At 47.1% G+C, this 21,904-nt stretch overlaps 1 long non-coding RNA gene across 2 annotated transcripts; it reads left to right on the top strand.

Moving 5' to 3' along the window:
- The first annotated feature begins 1 nt into the window (after position 1).
- Positions 2-5,217, top strand: LOC102409978. 2 transcript variants are annotated; one of them, XR_006550616.2, is made up of 4 exons: positions 2-139; positions 469-1,678; positions 1,984-2,151; positions 2,477-5,217. It is a non-coding gene; the product is annotated as an uncharacterized LOC102409978 (long non-coding RNA). The 2 variants fall into 2 exon arrangements; XR_328024.4 differs by having other exon boundaries at positions 59-1,678.
- Positions 5,218-21,904: the final 16,687 nt, after the last annotated feature.

Here is a 21,904-nt window from a genome sequence, read left to right as displayed (position 1 = left end):
ACCAGACAGCCCAGCAGCCGCGGGCCGAGCGGTCCCAGCACAACCACCGGCCCAGCCTGCTGGGCCTCCCCTGGCCCGCCTCCCTTCACCGGCGCCGATCTCCGAGACCCCGGTCCCTGGGCCATCCACCGTCCCGCAGGTGTGCAGCCGCAGGCTTGGGGGATCTGAATGCTAGGGCTGGGACAGGAGTATCCTCTTACCCTAGACCCTCATGTTGCATCAGAAAGTTAAGAGGGTGGGTAGGTACACCCCGACTCTGGCATTCCGCTCCCCAAAACCCGTCGCTGACTAATCTGATATGACAAAAGCCCCGTGATGGATTTGGTATATGTTAATTCACAATGCCCTTTCCTCCAGAATTTAACTATAAGTTAATACACACCGGAAACCACGAGCAAACACGCTCGTTAATGGGCTTAGGTATTAGCGAGTCCTAACGATGCATACAAATGTGCTCTGCCTCTGTAGGCCCCTCAAGATTTATGGGCCTTGAGCTCTCTGAAGCTGTAAACAAGGAGGAAAAAAAGAGAAAGAGAGAGAGACTGGGGGTGAAGAGACAGAGGCCTGACTCACCCCTCCAGATTCTGGGAGAGAAGTGATCTCTGCAAGTGGATTCTTACCTATTTTCCTTTCCTTGCAAGCTTGCTGTGTGGGTTTTGAAACTGGTCTAGGGGTGGTGTTTGCGACTGAATGCTGGTGTGCATGGGCAATGTTTTGTTTGTGCGCTAGGGTAAGAGCATGCCAGCCTACTGTGAATTGCTGTTCCAGGGCCTGACTATAACAGGCATTTGTGGATATATACCTGTGTGTGCACCACGCTAGGGGTGTGTGTGTGTGTGTGTGTGTGTGTGTACATGTGCACGTGTGACAAGCAGGCCTCCCTCTGGGCCAGGCTGCTGCTCCCCCCACCCCCAAACCCGGTGAACAAATCTCTAACAACAATCATAATAACAATAAATAATAACAATAAAACAGTAGTTAACAGTCCCTCCCTAGCAGGATAACAATAAAATGCAAGAGGAGATATTTTGAGGAGGGGACAGGAGGAGTCATGATCACAGCAACCCAGGGAGAAAGGAAGGAAGGAAGTGAGCTTCTTTCTATGCCCTTGTGGGGCTGGGTTTGGGAACCCCCTCCCCAGATAAGGTTCTCCTCCAGAGGAGGAGAAGGCGAGCCTGCAGGCCGCTCTCTCTTGTTTCTCTTTCTCGGCTTTTGCTTTGTCTGATCGGGGAGGAACCCCACGTAAGAGGAGGGTTAGTAGCTCTGGGGATTCTTTGGAAACCCTGTTTTAAAGAGGAATTAAAGCATATAGGGTCAGGGCCTACAGGAGCAGAAAGGGAAGAGGGGATGATCACAGCCAGGGTCCAGGCCCAGCGAGTGAGCTGCCGAGGTGCCCGAGTTGGAGTTGTCCGGGAGGACCAGCCGCGGGCAGAGATCGACGCTGAAAAACATTTATGGCCTTGTCGGAGAGAAGGGAGAGCTCGAGGCAAGACCAGGGAAGTTGCCTTCCTGGGGTCTTAAAAAAAGAGAGTGAGAGAGGGGGGACAGTGAGAGAGAAAGAAAGGAGGGTTTGAGGCACGCAGAATTTTCCTTCGCGGGCTTGGAGCGGAGAGGATTTCCATAAAGGAAGAGAAGCGCAGGGTCCCGGATACGTCCACGACCGCCTCATTCTATGCAGGTACAATTTTCTGGTCATCTTATGAATTTATGTATTGAGGGGAGGATGAAATCAGAGGGGTAGAGATGCGACCTACGCTCTCTCGGGGGAGGAAGCCGTCCCACAGTTTCGGGTCTAACGAAATCCCCTTTAAAAATAATCGTATGCAAAAAAAAAGAGAAAGAAAATCAAAAAAGGAATACAAAAACAAATTAGCCAACTTTAAAAAGAGAAATAAGATAAAATGATCATAACAAGTGAGCGTGAAAACTTAAAAAAATTTTAAGTCACAAACCTTTTAAGGGGTTTGGATTCTTTTTTAACAGCCGGTGACCCATCTGGTCGGAAAAGAGACGGAGAAACACTTTTCACTGAGTCACTTCTTTAAAACCAGTGTAGACATACAAAGATCCGAAAGAGACCCTTGGGCGTCCTAGTATTTGAGAACCATGCGGAGTGGAGGACACTGCCATAACCAACCCGGCAAAATAACAGTAAGAGGAAACAACTGCGGTCGGTGGAAGCACTGAGCGCGGAGCGCGCAGAGAGGGCCCAGGTCTGGGTTCCAGGCAGCCGCCCGCCGAGGCAGCTGCCCCGGGCGACGGGGCGCGGCGCGGGCCGGCACCAGCAGGCGACCCCGCTGGGTCTCAGCCTCCCCGGGTCGGCCTGCAGCCCTCTTCTCCCAAGCCTCCGCGGCTCTCCTGGCTCTCTCGGCTTGGATGCCCGGTCGGTCGGGGGGCTTCCTTGATGCGAGGATTTGGGGCCTAAAACTGGGGACAGTGACTCAAGCCAGACTCTGCTTCATTTTTTCTCCCCCAGGCCTCTCCACTTGCCCGAGCTCTCAGCCACCGGTCGGCTGACTTAGAAGGGGCTTCTGGGCTGCTCCCACCAACTCCTGCCTGATTTCCCAAAGTCCAGCGATCTCCAGTCCTCTTTAGGGGGGAAATAGCACCACCCAGACACCTCTGCACTGTATTCTCAGCAGGAAACTTACGAAGAAGAAGAAAGGCGGCTTAGAGTCCTGTTTACATCTCGGTCTACACATCCCTTGGCGGCTGGAGAGTTTATTTATACCTCCCACTATAACTCTCTCTGTTTGGAGGCATGGTGGCTCTATTGACAGACTGATGTCTAGAAAATATTGCTCTATCTCGAACCATACCTAAATGTGCTGTGGTTGTGTTTACAGATTTATGCTTGAGGAAAATATAATTATTTCCATTGTATTTGTGCATATACAGGAGTTGTAAGAGCAGATTTATATATAGGAAAATATACGACTCTCTTCTAGCCATCCAGCTTTATGGACATTTGATATCCTGACAGATTTACAGCTCTGAGCAGCTATATAGATAAATGTATATCGTTGGAATTATGTATCAGGAGATATATACTTATTGATTGTGATATAGAGTAGTTAGAGCACTCACTTAGAGCCATATATGGCTCTGGAGATATTTCTATATTATTATCACTATATATAGGCATATCTATTTATAACTACATAGTTATAAAAATAGACATAAGTAATTATAGTCCTATATGTACATGCTGCTATCTCGCAAGAGTTATAGACACTTGCGAATATAACTCTATAGAGATATCTGTATGTATATAAGGGTGTAATTATCTCATGATGTGTGTGTATTTGGGCTTAGGTCAGTCTATCTCTGTTCAGGCATATTTATACGCAGGGGCTGGGAGAGACTTGTTCAGGAAATGTTTTCAGAGGGCCAACAGAGCAGCTGTATCTGGCCAACTAGGAAACCAGCTAGCGGAGTTCTTTACTTATGGAGGGATGGAGTTACAGGAGGGTAAACAGAGCAGGGGAAGTCTCCGGGAAGGGAGGCAAAAGGAGGGACATTGGGGCTCAGCACGGATAGTCAGGGAGGAAAGAGGTAAACAGCGGGCACCCACTGAAAGTGGAACCAGTTTTGTGACGGGCTGGCATAGGTGGCACAGAAGGGGAGGCAGTGAACTGTCCTACCACCCAGATGGAGGTAGGATATCCTACCATCACCACTAATGGAGGCAGGGAACAGATCTTGAAGGGCCTTAGGTTTGGCTTTTGATGAACCAAAGATTGGCTACCATTCAGCCCCTCTCATATGCCTGGTGCCTTTCTCTTGAACCCTAATTTTGGGGTCTCTAAGGAGTAGGCTTTAGAGATGAAGACATTTAGGAGGGATGGAGCAGGAAGTGGGGTACACTTTTGTCCCTGCTGCTCTCCGGTAATACAGCCAGGAAACCAAGGTAATGTGACCCCATAAAGCTTGTTTTAGCCTGGGCCTCCTGTGCTCCTGAGGAGTCTGGTGGATGGAGGGGTGAATTTTTCAGTATTGGGCCTATTCTGATAGGAGTTTGGGGAGGTCCTCCCCACCCTCCTTCTCTGAGGCCTGGGCTTTTGGGCCAAATTCTCCTCCTTTGGGCCACTTCTGATCTGTTGGTCCCCAAATTGGGATTCTTAGAGGCCTCTTTAGCCCCCTAATAGCCCTGCCTTGAGCCTTTATGGGGAGAATATGACCTTAATGAGGAGGGAACATGGAACTGAACCTCTGTCCCTCACTTCTACTCATCCACACGGCTCTCCCAGCAGCCCCTTCCAGATGCCACTGAGCCCAGGCTCCACAGTTCTTCTGCACCAACCATCCCCTGGGAAAAAAGACACCGTCAACCTCATTTCGTTATTTTTTGAAAACCTGGGAGTTGCAGGCATGTTTGCTGAATGGTTTGCATGAAGGAGTTTCCTGGCTCTTAGTTTCAGCAGCCAGCAGGGCTTCCAAGATCTTTAGGATGCTGGAAGGGAGTGGAGATCCCTCAGCTGGGGTTAAAAGCCAAGCACCAGCTTCCACACACCCCTACCCACTAGATTGGAGCTCCAGAGCATGGACTCTCTCTGACGCCTGGCACAGAGGAGTTGCCCAATAGGTACTTGTAGTAAACTGAATGGCAACCAATTCAAAGGCTTTTGGCAGAGGGAGTCTCACCTTTCCCAGCCACTGGCCACCACAGGCTAGGGCATCTGGGTGCATGGACTGGAGCCTGGCTGGGGGATCACATGGTCGCTGGCCACAGTGAGCTCTGCTGGGGCCAGTGGTTAGTGCCAGGGCAAGAGAGTAGCTCCAGCCCTAAGATGGGAGGTTAGGGACTGGAGCGAGGCACCTGGAGCCAGGAAATAGGGGAGGGGGCAAGTCAGGCTCTGCCCTCTGCCCTCAGTCTCCTGATTTTCCAGAATCCCAAATATATTAAAACTAAACCAGAGTCAAGACCTGGGCTGGGCTAGAGCTGCTAGTGGGCCTGAGAGGTCCAAAGAGGAAACACCACCTGATCCATTAAGAAATATACAAATGAAATAAACATAAATCAGCTGGAGGCAGTTAGCCTGGCTGAGGAAATGCCGGATGCCTCAGGCCTGCTCTGTGGATGCTACCAAACTGATCAGAATTAATGTTTAAAAAAATTTGAGATGGGGCTTCCTAGGTGGCTCAGTGGTCAAGAATCCACCTGCAAATGTGGGAGACATGGGTTCAATCCCTGGTCTGGGAAGATTCCACATGCCACAGAGCAACTAAGCCCATGCACCACAAATGATCAAGCCTGTGCTCTAGAGCCCGGGAGCCCAATTACTGAGCCCAAGTGCCACGACTACTGAAGCCCCCACGCCCTAGAGCCTGTGCTCTGCAACAAGAGAAGCCACAGCAATGAGAAGCCGGCACATCACCACTAGAGAGTAGCCCCCACTTGCTACAACCAGAGAAAAGCCTATGCAACGACAAAGACCCAGCACAGCCAAGAATATAAATAAATAAAGTTATCCAAAAAATTTTTTTAACTTTAAAAAGGTTCATATTTTCTGCTGCAGTAACATTTAGGTTGTTTCATATAGTTATTTCTTAATTGTCATAATCCCCCTGCTTCGGTCCCTGTAGAATAATTCCTTCTGGGAGTTGGGGGCAGGCAGTCACTGGCATGGGGTGAGATAGTCAGGTTCAGAGATCCCCATCTAGTGAGGATTCAGGTCTGCAGGATCCCATCAAGGCTTGAAGCAGGGAGGCCCCTGCTTTGGTTTCTATTTCCTCTCAGAACACTTAGAGGCAATCTGCCTGGGGTCTGGATAACGGACTGAAGTCTGGAGAGTGGGCTAAGTTAAATCTGGAATCTCATTTCTAGTCCCCCAGTTTTTGACAGTTTCCTCTGCAGACAATCTGTACCCCCACCCTCCAACACCTAATGCCCACCGATGGATTGTGGCTACTTTCTTTACGGAAATGCAGAGAGAGAGTTGAGGGGCTGACATTTACATATGTTTGCCTAAGCTGGACTCTGGGCAGGTGTCTCTAGGCTCAGGCCAGGAGGTGGGGACGGTTTGCTATAAACCTCAGAACCTGCAGGGTTCAAATAACAACCGTCTTTGGCCAAAAGGCAGGAAACGAAGAGACCCAGGCAGTCAACTGTACATTGTTGAGCCTGGAGAGGTTGGGTCCCTTTACCTGGGCTGGAATGACTCTTAGCTGTTTCTGGGTCCCAGACCCCCTTGAAAAGCTGATAAAAACAATCTGCTCTGTCCCCAGCAAAGGCACATACACAGTGTGGACGGTCGCCAGGATGATAGGGAGCTGGGAAGACCAGGATCTCTGGGTTGGGCATCCCTAATTGATATATTTATTTACCCTTTCTTTCTGTGACCCATCCCCAGTTGTCTGCTTGTTGTCCTCTCTGAGTCCCCTTGCTTGGGAGTCAGAAAGTTCCTCTCCAGGTACAAGCCCTGCCTTTCTAGGCAAATCCCTTTTCCTGCTTTCCTGCTGGATCACAGGCACCAGGCTGAGGCCTTGCACGTTTCTGCAAGCTCCTTATCTGCTCTCCTGCAGAAACCAGGCAACTGGCTGTTAACTGAAGCCTGGTCTCCTCTGCCCAATTATTCCAGTAATTCCTGAGGGTGGGAGAGTCTGGGGGCATCTTGGCAGAGTGGAGGCCTGGCTATAAGGGGACCAATTCCCATCTCTAGTGGAAACTTGGATGCAAGGAGCAAGTTGCAATGGCTATAATAATAGTCATAATAATAACAATAATAATTTATTTAGCATATCATTAGATGTGTATTTACTGTCTTCCCTCTGCTTTTTTACAAGTGTCTCCTAAGGAATTCTCACAACACCCAGGGGAGACAATAATAAGCTAATTACCACCCTTCAGCTCCCTCTCCTCCTCCCATCCACAAAGTCACCCTCTCTGAGATGGAGTGTTTACAGAACCCCTCCCCCAGTGTTTTACACCTGCTTAACAGTCTCTCCAGTCCCAATTCTTCTCTCCTGTTCCCAGCGTTTTCCATTCCTGTTTGGGAAGTTGGAGGAGAGAGTTGGGAAGTTGGGAGGAGAAGAGTTGTAAGTATTAATATTGTCTCCCTGACATCACAGTGATATTTAGGATAATGTGGGAGGAATCCAATTCTTACTTCTCTAATTGCCCTTTTTGGGGGCAGAAACTGCCTGCACAGTTTCTAGGCAGATCAGGTTAAAGAGAGAACTTGTGCTGCCATGATGCCAAAACATCTGAATCAAGTGTAGGAGGATGGCCCGTCCTGCAAACATAGCAACATCAGGGGCCTTCAGACCTGTTTAGACCAGATCTCGGAGGTGCCAGGCCCCACATGTCTATTGGCTTTTTTGGCAATAGAAGCCACAGGGGCTTCCCTGGTGGCTCAGATGGTAAAGAATCTGTCGTCAATGCAGGAGACCTAGGTTCGATCCCTGGGTTGGGAAGATCCCCTGGAGAAAGGAATGGCAATCCATTCTAGTATTCTTGCCTGGAGAATTCCATGGACAGAGGAGACTGACAGACTACAATCCATAGGGTTGCAAAGAGTCAAATATGACTGAGTGACTAACAATTTTTTTTTCATCTTTTCACAGATTATAATTAAAACACAAACCAGACACATGTTTTTGGATGACAGATTCTAAAAGGCCCCCAGGAATCCCAGTAATGTGCAGAGCACACTCCTAGTTACTCAGTGCTCAGCCCCAACCCTGGGTGGAGAACTGACGTGGCTGTCATGGTAGCCTTGGTCAGAGACAAAGCTGCTTGGCCAGTCATCGAGATCCTGGGTGTTGCTACTTAGACAGCCGGAACGCTGAGGGCAGCCCTCCACCTCTCCCTCCACCCAAGTACACAATTGCTCCTGGAAAGAAGCCAGTCCAGGGTGGAGGGTGCAAGACTCAGATAAAGTCAGTATCAAGGCAAACTGGAAAAGTTAGAATTGCATTTACTTTTTGCCTCTTTAAACCCTAGGTGATATAGTGGCCCTTCTTAGCAGGTCCCCTAGCTCTTTGGGTGTCTTTTCTTCTTTTTCTGGTCCTCATGTCTTTCTGCTGCCCATACTTTCCACTGTACGCCTCTAGCCTTTCTATATCCCCAGTCCTATCAAAGCTTACTTATCCTGAGTTCCAGCTCAGTATCCATGGGGTAAAAGCCGGATTGCCAGATTAGGAAACCTTAACCAATGTGTGCACATGTACATCCTCCCAGGAAATTGTGTGCTTTTAGGTAGGGGTCTGCAGGAGCCATTGCCCAGGTGGAAAGAAGTAGCTATGATGATGGAATTTCAGATCCATGGCAGGTGGCATAATACAGATTTGTGTGAGGGTGGTGTACAATTTTTCTTAAAACCATATCATGAAGACAGCCACCCATCCTGTCTCTGGGGAAGACCATCTTTGCCCTAAACCTAAGGTTTCCAGGCTGCTTAGAAGAGTCCAGAATGCATTCTTCCTCTTTTATCGCCCATTTTTGAGAGGTCAAATTAAGTTGGGGAAAGACTGGATTCCATGCAGTGAGAAGATTATGCATGAATTATCAGGGTCGGGGCTTCTGATTTGTTCCGAATATGGTAATTATTCATTCCATGACTCAGTTCCAATTCATGGGTAGTGTCCTGAAGCCCTCTCAATACTCATAACTATAATAGCTTCCATTTATAGAGGATTACTATATGTCAGGTGCTTTATACTGAATTGGATGAGGAAATGTAGTCTCAGAAAGGTTAAGTCATCTGCCCAAGGTCGCTTAGCCAGGTTTGAACCCTGGCTGTGTGTTTCCCCATCTGCTAGGTTTTCATAGTTCCAAATCATGCCTCCTGGGTTTAAAAAAAAAAAAAAAAAAAGAATATAACCAGGTAAAGGAAAAAAAAATTTTTTTTAATAGTTTGACATCCTCTGGACGTGCAGAGGCGGCCCTGTGAGGAACTTCTATACTGGCTTCTGCAGTGGTAGATCCAAATGCACATAACTCAAAATTTCCATCTCCCTGAGTTCTACTTTATTGGCAGTCTGTGATTTTTTCTTTCAGCATGATGACTAGCCTTACCACTTACAGTCCAACCCTTTCCCAAGACTGGAGATAGAGCCAGAGTTGAGGCACCTCATCTCTAGTGGAGTTCTTGAGTTCCCACTTCCCCAGGCAGAGTCTAGCTTTCTTGTAAGGCTCAGTCAACGTGAAACTGAGAAGCATCTAGAGATTAATCTTCAGAGCCCCTCGTCTCCCTGAGCATCCCCGCTAAGCACTACTTTTCTGGTTCTAGCCTTGTTTGATAAAGTATCCCAGCGGTGCTTTTGTATTTTAAAGGATGTGATGTGCAGAGGACTGCACTTAACACCATGTGCTCTAACGGTGGAACTTAAGGCATTTCAGTGGCGGGATAATTGGGGAGGGGGAAAACAGAGCTTTCCCAGGGGCTTTATACTGCATCACTGCATAAGGCTGATCCTGCATCTCATTATCCATTAACTTCAGATGAAAGCTATAAAATTGGATCTCTTTATTCTGATTTTTGAAGCTAAGCAGAGAGTGGGCTGATATCCCTGTTTTCACCTGGCTGCTGGCATCCTCCAGACACCCTCCCCATTGTCCTGCCCCATCTTGTCTTTGCCTCCCTCCCCTCAGGGGCAGAATCCTCAAGGGAGACAGCTCCCCATGGTGTGTCTGCAGGGGCCCTGTGCGGAAGGTTGAGTTGTCAAATGAGGAGACACCACAGCTAACACCCCCACTCCTCCAACCCCCACCAACTCTGGAATGAAGATGGAGAGTTTTCTGTGCCTGGTTTGGTTCACAGAGACACATAGTCCATCATTTGATTTGCTACAAAGAGTATTCCTTCCCTGCCCCCCAGCATCCTCTAGTTTTTGCTTAGTTTCAGAGCTGGAAGGATCTGAGTGATAACCTAATCGAACCACTTCATTGTAAAGGAAGGGAAACTGAGGCTCAGACAGAGACCAGAACCCAAGCATTCTGATCCTCAAGCCATCCTTCCCAGTATACCACACTGCACCTGGCTGTCTTTGCGTTTCAGCTAGATACTTTTGTAAGTTCTTCCTCCAAAACCCAGAATTTGAGCTTGATTCCCATGGCAGAGAACAGAGATACCAACCATCATGATAATGTGGACTTTCTTGCTTGGTTATGGCCACTTTTTTGGCACATGCCTTATCATACCCACACCACACTCCACAATCCCATTGGAGCCCATCTGTGATTTCTGTGAAATTAGAAAGTGTTAGTCACTCAGTCATATCTGACTCTTTGTGACCCCACGGACTATGGCCTGCCAGGCTCCTCTGTCCATGGACTTCTCCAGGCAAGAATACTGGAGTGGGTAGCCATTGCCTTCTCCAGGGGATCTTCCTGACCCAGGGATTGAACCTGGGTTTCCTGCATTAAAGGTGGATTCTTTACTATCTAAGCCACCAGGGAAGCCCTGTGAAATTAGAGGGATTCTCTAATAAACAGGGGAAGACCCTTGTTTCTGTGCCACATTATGTATCAGTTCCCCTCAATCCACTCTCTAGAGCTGCTCAAGACCTGGAGAGGGGCTGAAGGTCTCGGGGCAAAGAACAAAGGGATGAGTGCACATTTTTTTTTTTTTTTTTTGCCTCTGACATCCTACCTCCGGGAAAATAAGATAAAGAAAAAAGGCTATCTTGAATAGAAAGTTTTTCCTTAATATATCATCAAGCCTTCCTCAAGCTCCCAAGGAAAAACTCTTATTGTCCAATTTTGGGGACTGGAGGCAAGGGAAGAGGGTTGAACTTAGCACAAAGAATGCTGATGATATATAAGAAGAATTTGCCAGTCATGAACATTGTTAGACACCTGTGTTCTCTGAACATATCAGGTAATTCTCACCCCCCTGAGACGGTCAAGTTAACCTCACATGGTTCCTTCTAGTCCACAGATTCTGGTTGGAAACTTCCTTTTCCCAGTGTTTGGTGGTCTGTCTAATTCCAGAGTCCTCAGACAATGCTTACTCAGTTTACCACTGGGCTTTGGCTCCGGAATACATTTTTAAATCTTGTGTTGGCCCCAACCAACTTTCCCATCTCTAAGGAACCAAACAAAATTAAATCAATTCAGGAACAAAATTCACCAGATCACTTATCAGTTTGATGTGGGCACAATAGCACTGGACTAGGGGGGGTCTAGAGAGAAGGCAATGGCACCCCACTCCAGCACTCTTGCCTGGAAAATCCCATGGACAGAGGAGCCTGGTGGGCTGCAGTCCATGAGGTCGCTAAGAGTCGGATACGACTGAGCAACTTCACTTTCACTTTTCACTTTCATGTATTGGAGAAGGAAATGGCAACCCACTCCAGTGTTCTTGCCTCGAGAATCCCAGGGACTGGGGAGCCTGTGGGCTTCTGTCTTTTGGGTCGCACAGAGTCGGACATGACTGAAGCGACTTAGCAGCATGGGGTCTCGGGACTTGATGTCTGTTTTAGGCTTTGTGTCACCCCAAATTCCTATGTTGAAGTCTTAACCCCCCAGTACTGGAGAATGTGACTGTATTTAGATATGGGGCCTTTAAAGAGATAATCAAGACAAAATGAGGACATAGTGGCGGAACTTAATTCAACTTGGCTGATGTCCAAGGAAGAGATTAGGACACAGAAAAACCAGGTGGACCCCAAGACCATGTGAAAAAGATCACGAGAGAGGCTTCTAAAGGATTCAACCATACCAACACTTTGGTCTTGGACTTCTAGCCTCCAGAAATGTGAAAAAAATAAATTTCTATTGTTTTAGCCACCTACTCTGTGGGTAGTTTGTTATGACAGCCTTAACAAATATGGTGTCTAGATGTGTCTCAGCTGTTCATTCACTGTGTGACCTTGGACAAGTCATTTAAAACTCTCCACACCTTAGGACTTCCCTAGTGGTCCACTAGTTAAGACTCCGAACTTCCAATGCAGGTGGCGCATGTTTGATCCCTGGTCAGGGCACTAAGATCCCACCTGCTGTAGGGTATGGCCAAAAAATAAATAACGAAACAAAAAAACAAAAACCAAAAGCTCTCCAAGTCTCAGTTTCTACATGAACTCTAAAGGTTCCTTCAATACCTAACATTCTGTGATTCCACATGAAAAGAAAGCACCAGTTATGATACACAGCTTTTACTGTCTTGCCAGTGTTATTAGTTATAAGTAGACACAGGTCCAGATACAAGCACTCATGCAATCACACACAGCCTTGCATCAGAACTTTTTTCTTCCAAGTGTACAGCCACGAACACAGCCCTTTCCTCTTTTAGATCTTGGTGTACATCCAGCTTTCGATGCAAAGCCTTTTGGGTTCCCTGACCCTCAGGTGCTGTGGGTGCATCTTGCACAAATAGGTTGAAATGAGAACATTTTAATCAGTTGACTGGTTTGGGTGAACAGAGTGCCAAACAGCCCCACTGGTTTCTTTCTGTTTAATTGATGGATCCTGTTTTTAAACTGTCAGATTCTGCCCATCGTTTTTGACTCAGAATCACTCTGTGGCCATGTGAGGCCTAGTCAACCACCTGATCAACTCAGTTCCATCACCATTATTCTTTGAATTGATTGGTAAGTTCACTCAAAAAAATCAAACCCAGACAACTGACAGCCTCACTCAGGCTCAAAGAAAGCACTCTCAGTCATGTCTATAAGATGCCAAAATACCCACTTGGGTCAATCAATTCCCCCAAAATATCAGTCTAACCTATAGCTGCAGCACAGAGTAGGCAAAGCAACGTTCTCTCATCAGCCTGCAGTGACTTGCAGTCTGTATGTGGCTAGCGCCCTTCTGTTCTCATCAAGCTGACTCATTAGAACAAAGAAACACATGTTCATATGGACACATACACACACATACATACCATGCCATACTACCCTTAGTCTTTGTCTTTCTGGGAGACAGAGGATTGAGAGAGAGAAAACTTGTGCTAGCAGGAGCAATGGGAAGCCCTTGGGACAATTTCTCTTAGGTGCACATTTGCATGAATGTGACTCAGGGTGTAGCTTTGGCCAATATTTGGTCAATTTATAGGCTGAGAGGGAAGGAGCCAGCTAGAATGGGGCTTGGCTACATTAACTGCTCATATGTAAAAATGGCCCCAAATGCATTTGCATGTCTCTGGGCTTTTGTATTTGGCTTTTTGTATATTTTTTTCCATGACTTGCATGTTTTTGTATCCCTGCATACTCACATATGTCTGAGTGTTTGGGTTATGTCTCTGTGTTTTCCCACACACCTGGGTGTACATCTACTCGTACATTTACATCTGTCTCTGAATGCTTGCATGTGTTTGTACATGACCTGTGTATGAACAGGTAGATTTGCCTGTGCCTCTGCGCATATCTCCTTTGGGTTTCTGTATAAGGATGCTATTACATGTATCTGCATGTCTTTAGAGATCAGTAACTCCAATGAGACTTCAGACATCTCTCAAATGCCTGGCAAGCCAAAGGTGAAATCTGATGCTGGAAATGGTTGGGCAGGCCCTCTGCTCAGACTCCCTCTGGCTCAACAACTATTTTCTTCCAAGATGAAGTCTGCAGTCTTCCAAGGGCCCCTTCTGGCTGCCTCTAGCAATCTAGACCTCCACGGTCCCCTCTCAGTCCATTTTTAATGGCCCTAATGAGGAGAGGGGAGTTTCTGGAGGTGAACTGGGATTTTAAGAAAGAAATAAAAAAGGAAACTTCATCCTTTCCTTCCCATTTTCCTCATTTTCCCTTATTAACATTAATCAACCCTGAGCATGAGGCATAGGGAAGGCAGCTGCTCTGCATTTTTAGACCTTTCTCACACTTTAAAAGCTAAAAAAAATGGCTGACATTTTTCAGGTCAGTATGATAATCATATTGTAGTTAGGTTGTTAAAAATGATTTTTATCTTTTAGAGATATTTATTGAATTGTTCACATAAGAAACAATGTGATGTCTGGGGTTTGCTTAAAAGTGGATGAGGAAGTGTTGGGCTCAAACTAGGTGAAATTAGATTGACCATGGGTTGATCCCTGTTAAAGTGAGGTGATGGGTATGTGAATGTTTGATTATATTATTCTCTCTTGATTTTGTTTGGATTTTTCCATAGTATGAAAGAATCACATTCTCACAGACATCTCCTATTCTTTCCCCACTGCACTCTCCATCTGGAGATGTAGCTGAAACTCTCATTATTCCCCCATTATGTGGATGAGGAGGTGGAAGGCCCTCACCAGGTAAGTGATTTGTTTAAGGCAACTGGGAGCAGAAAGCCCTGACTAGAATTCCAACAGCCTGCTTCCCACCTAGGGTTCTTCTCATTGGACTGTGCATAAACATGAACCTCATGCAGTCATAAAATATAGAATTTGTGAATAAATCCCTATCAGATTAATGAAATTACTGAGGCTCCAGTTGCTTGTACATTTGCATGGTGCTTACCTAGACAAGTATATGGACACCCAAGGGTTCCACATTTGCATCCGCAGAGACACATACACACCTCCGTTCACACAGCTATGCGTATTTCGGTTATACCCTTGTAGATCACTTATTTTGAAAATACAGGAGGTTGTGCATGATGTCCAGGGTAAAAAAAAAAGAAAGGGGATCAGATTGTTACCTCCAGGTGTGCCTGTTCGGTGTGTTCATATGAAGAACCGGGCTATCTGCATACCCCTTGTGAGAATGTACCAACAGAGGATTTGAAAGGAGTAAGTGTCTCTAAAATTAGATCAAGCCCAAGACCACAGACACACAGTGAGTTTTGTAAGGAAGGAAAACCATTGGCAAGCTGGTGCCTTGTGCCTCTCAATAAAACTGCAACTTCACACCCAGGGATACAAGATTTTTTTCCCTTTCATACATAAATATGTTCAGATAACTAAAACCATCACATATACTTCCATAAACAGTGTATGGCACCCAGCTACCTTCATGCATGTGTTATGCAGCCATGTCTTCGGAGGGAAGGTTCCTGCACAGTGAGCACAGGTGCTGGAGTCAGAGGACAGGAGTTCTGATCTCCTATCCACTGCACACTGAGCATGTCATCTTCAGCAAGTCACATCACCCCTCTTTGGCTCAGTTTCCGCTTTGGAAAAACAAGATTGATAGGAATAGCTAAGCTGCCCAGGTCAAGCTATGCTAAACATAAAAACTATTTTATCCATAAATCTATATTTTACTCTACATATTCAAAATAAAATAATGAATATCCACCAATAACATGTATAACATATAAATATTTGTATGCATGCATGCCAATCTATTTATCTATCTAATTTAAAATATGGGCTAGAAAAAAATGAGTAATTGCCTAAGATAACGCAATTCGAATACAGCCTGAACTAGTGAAATGACGGAGTCTTGGAGTTAGAAGCAACAATCAAGAGCAAAAAAGATGTTCGATATAGTTATTATGAAGTGAGTTCTGCTGGTTGTCTCAGTTGGTTAGATCCGTGGTTCTTAAAGTGCGGCCCAAGGATCCCTGGGGGTCCTGGATATCCTTTCAAGAGTTCTGTGAACTCCTTTCTTTTCCAATATATATCTGCATGAGGCTATGTACTTCATATACTTCAAACATAAACTGTATCATAACAAATTGAAAGGAGAAACAGATATGAGGATCCAATCACTTTCTATTAAGCTAGACATTTAAAAGATATGCTTCAATGTAAAACAATGACATTTTTCTCACTAAATTGTTTTTTAAAATAGTTTTTTCAAAAAAAGTTATGACATCCAATTAAAATTTTTTTAAGAAGTTATGACAACATGCAACAGATTATCATTGTTTTAAAAGACTTTTTTTTTTAAAGTTCCAGTTTTCGTTTCTAGTAAGGTAAATATTGATAGGTATGACCCATATAAAAAGAGCTCTTGGAGATTCTAATAATATTTAAGAGTATAAAGGGGTTCTAAGACCAAAAATTTGTGAACAACCGTCAGAGCCTGTAGCTGCTAGGGACAAGAACCTAAGGCAAGACCAAGGCAAGTAGCAAAGCCCAGGTTAGGTTCTGCTCACCCTCAGGCTGCTGCTGTACCCACATCCTCATCAGTGCTCCCTGCCAAACTCAGTCCCAGCCTAAAGCAGTGTCCAAGTTCATCAGAAGCAGAGAAATGGTTCAGAGTGCCCACTCTGGGGTCAGGCAAGTCTGATTGGAGTCCTGGTTCTGCCAATGGGGCATATCATCAGCCTCTTGGGCCTCACTCAGCTTCCCCTTGTGTAAAATAGGGACACAACTTCCTTGCAGTGTTATTATAAGATTCAAATGAAATAAATTTAGCATACCGCCTGGTACATAGTAAGCACTTAAGAAAATGCCTATTATTGTTAATAATAATAACAGCTAGCACTTACTGAAGCGACTTAGCAGCAGCAGCACTTACTGAAACCTTACTATATGCCAAGCACTCATCTAAGTGCTTTTCATACATTTATCCACTTAATCCCAAGGCAATTAAGAACCCTAGGAGACAGCTACCGTGCAGTTGCTGCTGCTATTGTCGTGGTGGTGGTGGTGGTTTCCCAGGCCCTGCCTATGAGCAGAATAGTGTAGATTGAAGGGTTAGATAAATGTTTGCGGTTTTGATTTAACTTTGACATGTAAGTGAGAGCATTAAGTGAGGAATCTGATCTTCCAGATGTCTCTGACTCCTGCCTTCTTCTTATATAACCACCCCAGGCCTCTGGAGCCAAGTTGTAGGATCAAGAGTGAGTCCTCAGGCCACATGGCCTTCAGGCCAAGGGGCAGGCCTTTTAAAGCAGTTGTATGAGGAAGAGAGGACAGCAAAAACCTCTGTCACCAGCAACATCAGTGATAAGTCAAAAAACCTACTTCACAGGTGCTATACTTGGGACGTTATTCTTCTCTATCACTCAGAGCCTCTCCGCACACACGCACACATACACACATGCAGACCTTCAGCAAAATCACCTCCCATGCATTTATAAACAGAAAAAATGAATGTGTTGAGGTCCTTGCCTCATGCTTGTTTTGACGGTGTACCTCTAGGCAAACACGTATGCAGAGAGAAAGGACTGTATGAAATTATAGAGTGCAGAGAGAGACTCTCTCCCCAGTTTTCCCTCTTCCATCCTGACTAATTAGCAAAGATGCTATAACAAAATACAGGCTCTCATCTCCAGTGTCTTTCTTAGATCAGGTTCCCCCAGAGACCATCCTGGCTGGTCTGGGTCTATCCAACCACCTGGAGTGGGTGGCGAGTTCAGTTGCCTCTTATTGTCATGGTAACCGAGTGGCAGAGCAACGGGAGCATGAATCTGGGGCTTTTGGCCAACCACCGATCTACAAAGAGAGAAGAGGGGCAGAATCCCAAGCAGGGCTGAATCTCAAGACAGAGCTGGAAGGAAGGGACGGAGAAGGATTTAATCTTTTCTACTGGTTTTCAACTGTGGGTACTAGGGCAAGGACCTTGGGATTATTCCAGTCTGGTGCTCTGGAATATAACGTGTGTTCTTGCTACAGACAGGTCTAGCAGACAGAGTTCAAGAGTCTTGGGCTGGCATTATCCAGACTAAAATCCAACTGGATTGACTAAGAGGATAAGACAAGCTATTGTTCACCTTGATTAAGTTTACCACCTTCTCCATCAAGCTTTGGAGACCACATATTCCTGGATATGAGTGGAGGCAAGGAGGATGTGAGGCAGTCATTTCTTGGCTTCTTTTTTATTTTTTGGAAGACAGAGAAAAGAGACCCTTCCGTGTGTATAGTATGAACAATGCCTTGGCCTCCTCTGTTAGATTACAGAATTCTGAGGGGTATTGAGGGAAATGCTAATTGCTCAGAAAATGACTTTGCAATCAAGGGAAGGGGCACGGGAAGGTAATAAAGAATGACCAGGTAGAGAGGATTAGAAAAGGCCATCTCCCCTCTATGGTCAGAATATGAAGATATGTTCAAAATCCAGAGTCCAAAAAAAGCCCAGCAGAGAATTGGGGCAATAATCTAAATAATTCAGCACCAAACCCTTCGACTACAGTGCTTTTGCCTGAATTTAATGGATAACTGACCCAGTAAGAGAAGAGACTGGTCCCTGGGGGCCAAGACTCAAACTGTGCAATTCCAGGACCCTCTCCAGCTGAGAGAATGAAATGAAAGGGACCGGGGGTTGGGAGGGGTCTCAAGGTTTGGCCTCAAAGGTCTCTGGGCTCTGAGGTAACAGAACAGGCTAGAGGCCAGAGGCCCTCCATTTGGGGGCTTCTTTGCTAGAGAGGGAGGGAGGGGGAAGGAGGGAAAGAGGGGAGGGGGAGGGGCAGGCAGGAACAGATGCTTCCAGATCTAAAGGAATAATTTGAGGGGGAAAGGCAGGATCAAACGGAGGAAGAGGAGGGGGAGGAGGGGAAAAAGGAAAGAGAACAAAGGTGTGGTGGGGATTGGAGCCTCTTTGGTGGAATCCGGGTGAGACGGCTAAGCCAACATCTGCCCTGGGGCTATAAAATCTTGTTCTATTTGCTGCTGGCCCAGGGGCCACTCTGGAGCAGTCAGATCGGTCCCTGAGGTGACCTGGACTGGAAGCTCAGCCAGGAACCTTTGAACCTCAAATGTCCCTCCCAGATTGCCACCCCCTACCTTTTGGTTCCTCTTCTGCATTCTCAAGGGAGGGGAGTTCCAGGAGGAGCACTGGAGCTGGGGGCTGTCCCAGAGGATTATTGGGGGATGAGAGGGCAGAGGAGCAAGAACCAACCGGAGGAAATACGGAACATAGAAAGCAGCAGGGACACTAGGCTTCCTTGAAAATGCTGAGCAGAGACAGACACGGAGGCAGTCACATCCCAAAATGGTTCAAAATTATCAGAAAGACCAAGTCCAAGAAGAGAGGTTTCCAGCTGGGAAGCTCAAATCTCCCCGTCTCCCCTCTGAGTGGAGTCAGGCAGAAGAGGGATGAGGTGGGGTGTGGAGAAGGGCCGGTAAAAGCAGGAACAAACGCCCATGGGGAATAGTCCATACCTCCTCCATTTTCTCCTCTCCCCAGCTCTTCTCTCCTCCTGCTGGAACTCAAGCCCTGTTCTGTAACCTTAATTACCAAGGTCTGTTCCAGCTGAGTGGAAAAACTCCACATGTAGAAAGTTACAAACACTGCATTCCTGCCCAAAGGGACAGAGTCAAAACAGGAGCCAGGCAGTCATGGGAGTGGGGTGACACCTCAGAACAAGAACAAACTGGTTGGGGGCCATCTCCCAAGTGACTCATTTCCACACCCCCATGGATAACCCAGCCCTGTCCCCTGTCCATGGGACTGGAGAAGGTGCCTCCCGTTTTGTAAGAGTCCTAATCCTAACCTGGCATTCAGAGACAAAGGCCAGGGGAGGAGGGAGGCAATTCTTCACAGGATTTGGGCTGAGGTGCGGAGTGGACCCATTCTGGGCCTGAAATTCCTCTGACACAGAAGAGACTGTTGGTTTGATGACCCGGGATTCTTCGGGGTTTGGAAATGTTTCTACTACTGACTGAGATCTCTCCTCTCCATCGGTCCCCACAAAAATCTTGTGAGAGGGTCCCATTTCCTGCTCTTATGAGTCAGAGAAAACTATCCTTTCCTTTCCAAAGGAAATAAAGTCTCCTTATTTGGTGGTGGGGAGTTGATCGGTCAAAGAGCAACCGAGAGGCCCGCTCCATTTTCCACGAAAAAATGGAAGGTAGAATGGGGGAAGCAAAGTGAGCTTGGGCTCTGAAGGACGAGCCCCGGGAGGTGGAGCGGAGTTCACTGCTCAGTGAACCCGCTTGGCCGGCCACGCAGCCCCCGGCCCCCGCCCCGCGCCCTATTGTCCTCCGTGAGAGCTGGGGGTCGTGACCCAGCTGAAGGCGACACCGCACCCGCAGCAGACTCGGCGTGGAACCCAGAGCAGAAGCCGGGCCGCCGGTCGGCCTCTCGCGGTCTTTGTCGGGCTGGCCCCATTTCGGCTTCTTCCAGACCCTGGCCGCTGCCAGGAGGGGAGCGAGGACCCCCGAATGCAGGCAGCTGCTTTGTGCCCTGTTCTCTTAGGCCCAGCTTCCTGGGAAGCCAGAGGCACCCCCGGGAGCAGGAACCTAGGATTGAGCTGTTTGGCAGAGCCTCCCACATGCTGTGATTTAGGGTTTCTCCGCCCCAAGTTCAAATATACTTCCCTCTCCCAAACTCTGATGCTGCAAAGACAGGGTCAGAAAGGAGTGAGTAGAGGGGCAGTTCTTTGGACTGGACCCATTCCCATCACGGTTGCAGAGTGGATCCTACAGGACCCTACATCTCAGGGAATCTGGCAATTGCTGATGGGGACTGGGAAGTTAAAACAGTCCCTTTAGGTTTATTAGACTATGTGGCCCTACTCTTCCTCAAACATCCTCTGAGACTCTTCCTACCCATCCTTGTCTCCCCTGCCTCCTAATTCATCAGTTAGCTGGGCCTGCAGGCATGGTTGTGGTTGTGGGCTTGGCTTCTGGAAGGACCCTGTTGTTCAAAGAAACTACAGAGCTGACACCAGAGAGAAGAGCAGGAAAATCCTGAGGCGTAGAGGAGAGCCAAGCCAGAGAAGAGGCTCCTGGACCTGGGAGGCAGTGAGCAGACCTCGGTTTCTCTCTGCTCCCCAAGTCCAAAGGGGATCCGAGTTCTGGGAACTGCACAGATTTTAAGGCGGCTGAGAGAGCCCTCCAGGTGTCTGGTTCAAACAGTGCACATTACCCTTTTTAATTCTCAAGAAGCAACTAAAACTTGGATACTCAAAGCTGCCACATGCTGCAGGAGAAAAATTAAACTGGGGCTAGTGAGATGGGATGCAGAAAAAGCATGCAAGGGGGGTGGTCAGTTCCATCAGAAAGACTGGTCACAGGCAAAGACTTTTTTTCCTACTAAATCCCCTAAATGTTTATTTTGGGCCCCTACCCACCCAGATAAATCAAGCTAACAGATTAGGAAGTTCATAAAATTGTATTCTTAGGTAATGATATCCAGAGAGGTAATAAATATTCCCGCTGCGCTGATTGCCGCTGAAGTTGGGGGTTCCTCCATCTCTTTTTCCAAGCCTAAAAAGAATTTCTTGAAAGGGGAACATTTTCATAAAAATTAGCTCTCCAAAGGTGGGGTGCAGATAGAAGCTGTGGAAAACCATGAGAAGTGGCTTTGTGAACCACACTTCCCCAGGACTGGGCAGAAAGCTGAGAAAAAGATGGTAAAATTGCCCCAGCAGGCTTCTCCTCCCCACCATAGCACCCCTTCAGAATCAGTCTCTCTAGTCTTAGAAAAGCAGACAAACCGTGCCTAGCAGAGGGTACCCTGACCCCAAGCTCCGGAGAAACCCTTAACTGTTTGTCTTCCTTAGTGGTCCCCCAAATACACACAGATACATACATCTAACAGCGGGAAGGCGTCCCTGGATTGCAATCCGCCAAGTCTATGCTCAAAAAAAGCTAATGCACAGATTGCAGAGAAAACTTTGTAGGAAACTTCACACAAGCGGCAGTGAGAGGCCCTCAGACAAGCAAAGTTCCTCAGTCCTTCCCCCACCCCCGCCCCCGCCCCCAGGCTCACTTTCTCCACTCTTAGAGAAAGAGTCTCTTGTCTCCTTTGGGAGACAAGTTTCTTCGTTCCCCAGGTACTCTCCTCGGCTCAGATACTCTAGTTTTTTCCCCAAGCAGAAGTTCACCGCTCCTGATTGGATTTCCCGCCTTCCCTCCCCAAGACGGGGCGTTGAAATAAAAATTGAATGGCAAATAGAGATAGAGTTGAAATTGCTGTGCTCCTTGCCCCCAGAGCATATGAGTGCTAACTACTTACATGTCAAGGGGATTTTTGACCTGTGGGGATCTCCTGGTGCTTGGAGAGAAGGACCTTGGAAGATTGGTGTTGCCGGTTTCACCCCGTCTTCTTTTTACTTAGCCATTGGAGAGACACACACAATACGCTAGCAGGCATTCATGCGCCTTGCCTCTCCCATTACTCGGGGCAAGAAATCCCCAGCCCCACAGAA

Source organism: Bubalus bubalis, chromosome 4 (assembly GCF_019923935.1).
Source record: "Bubalus bubalis isolate 160015118507 breed Murrah chromosome 4, NDDB_SH_1, whole genome shotgun sequence".
Classification (NCBI taxonomy): domain Eukaryota; kingdom Metazoa; phylum Chordata; class Mammalia; order Artiodactyla; family Bovidae; genus Bubalus; species Bubalus bubalis.
This window is presented reverse-complemented; position numbering and strand designations above follow the sequence as displayed.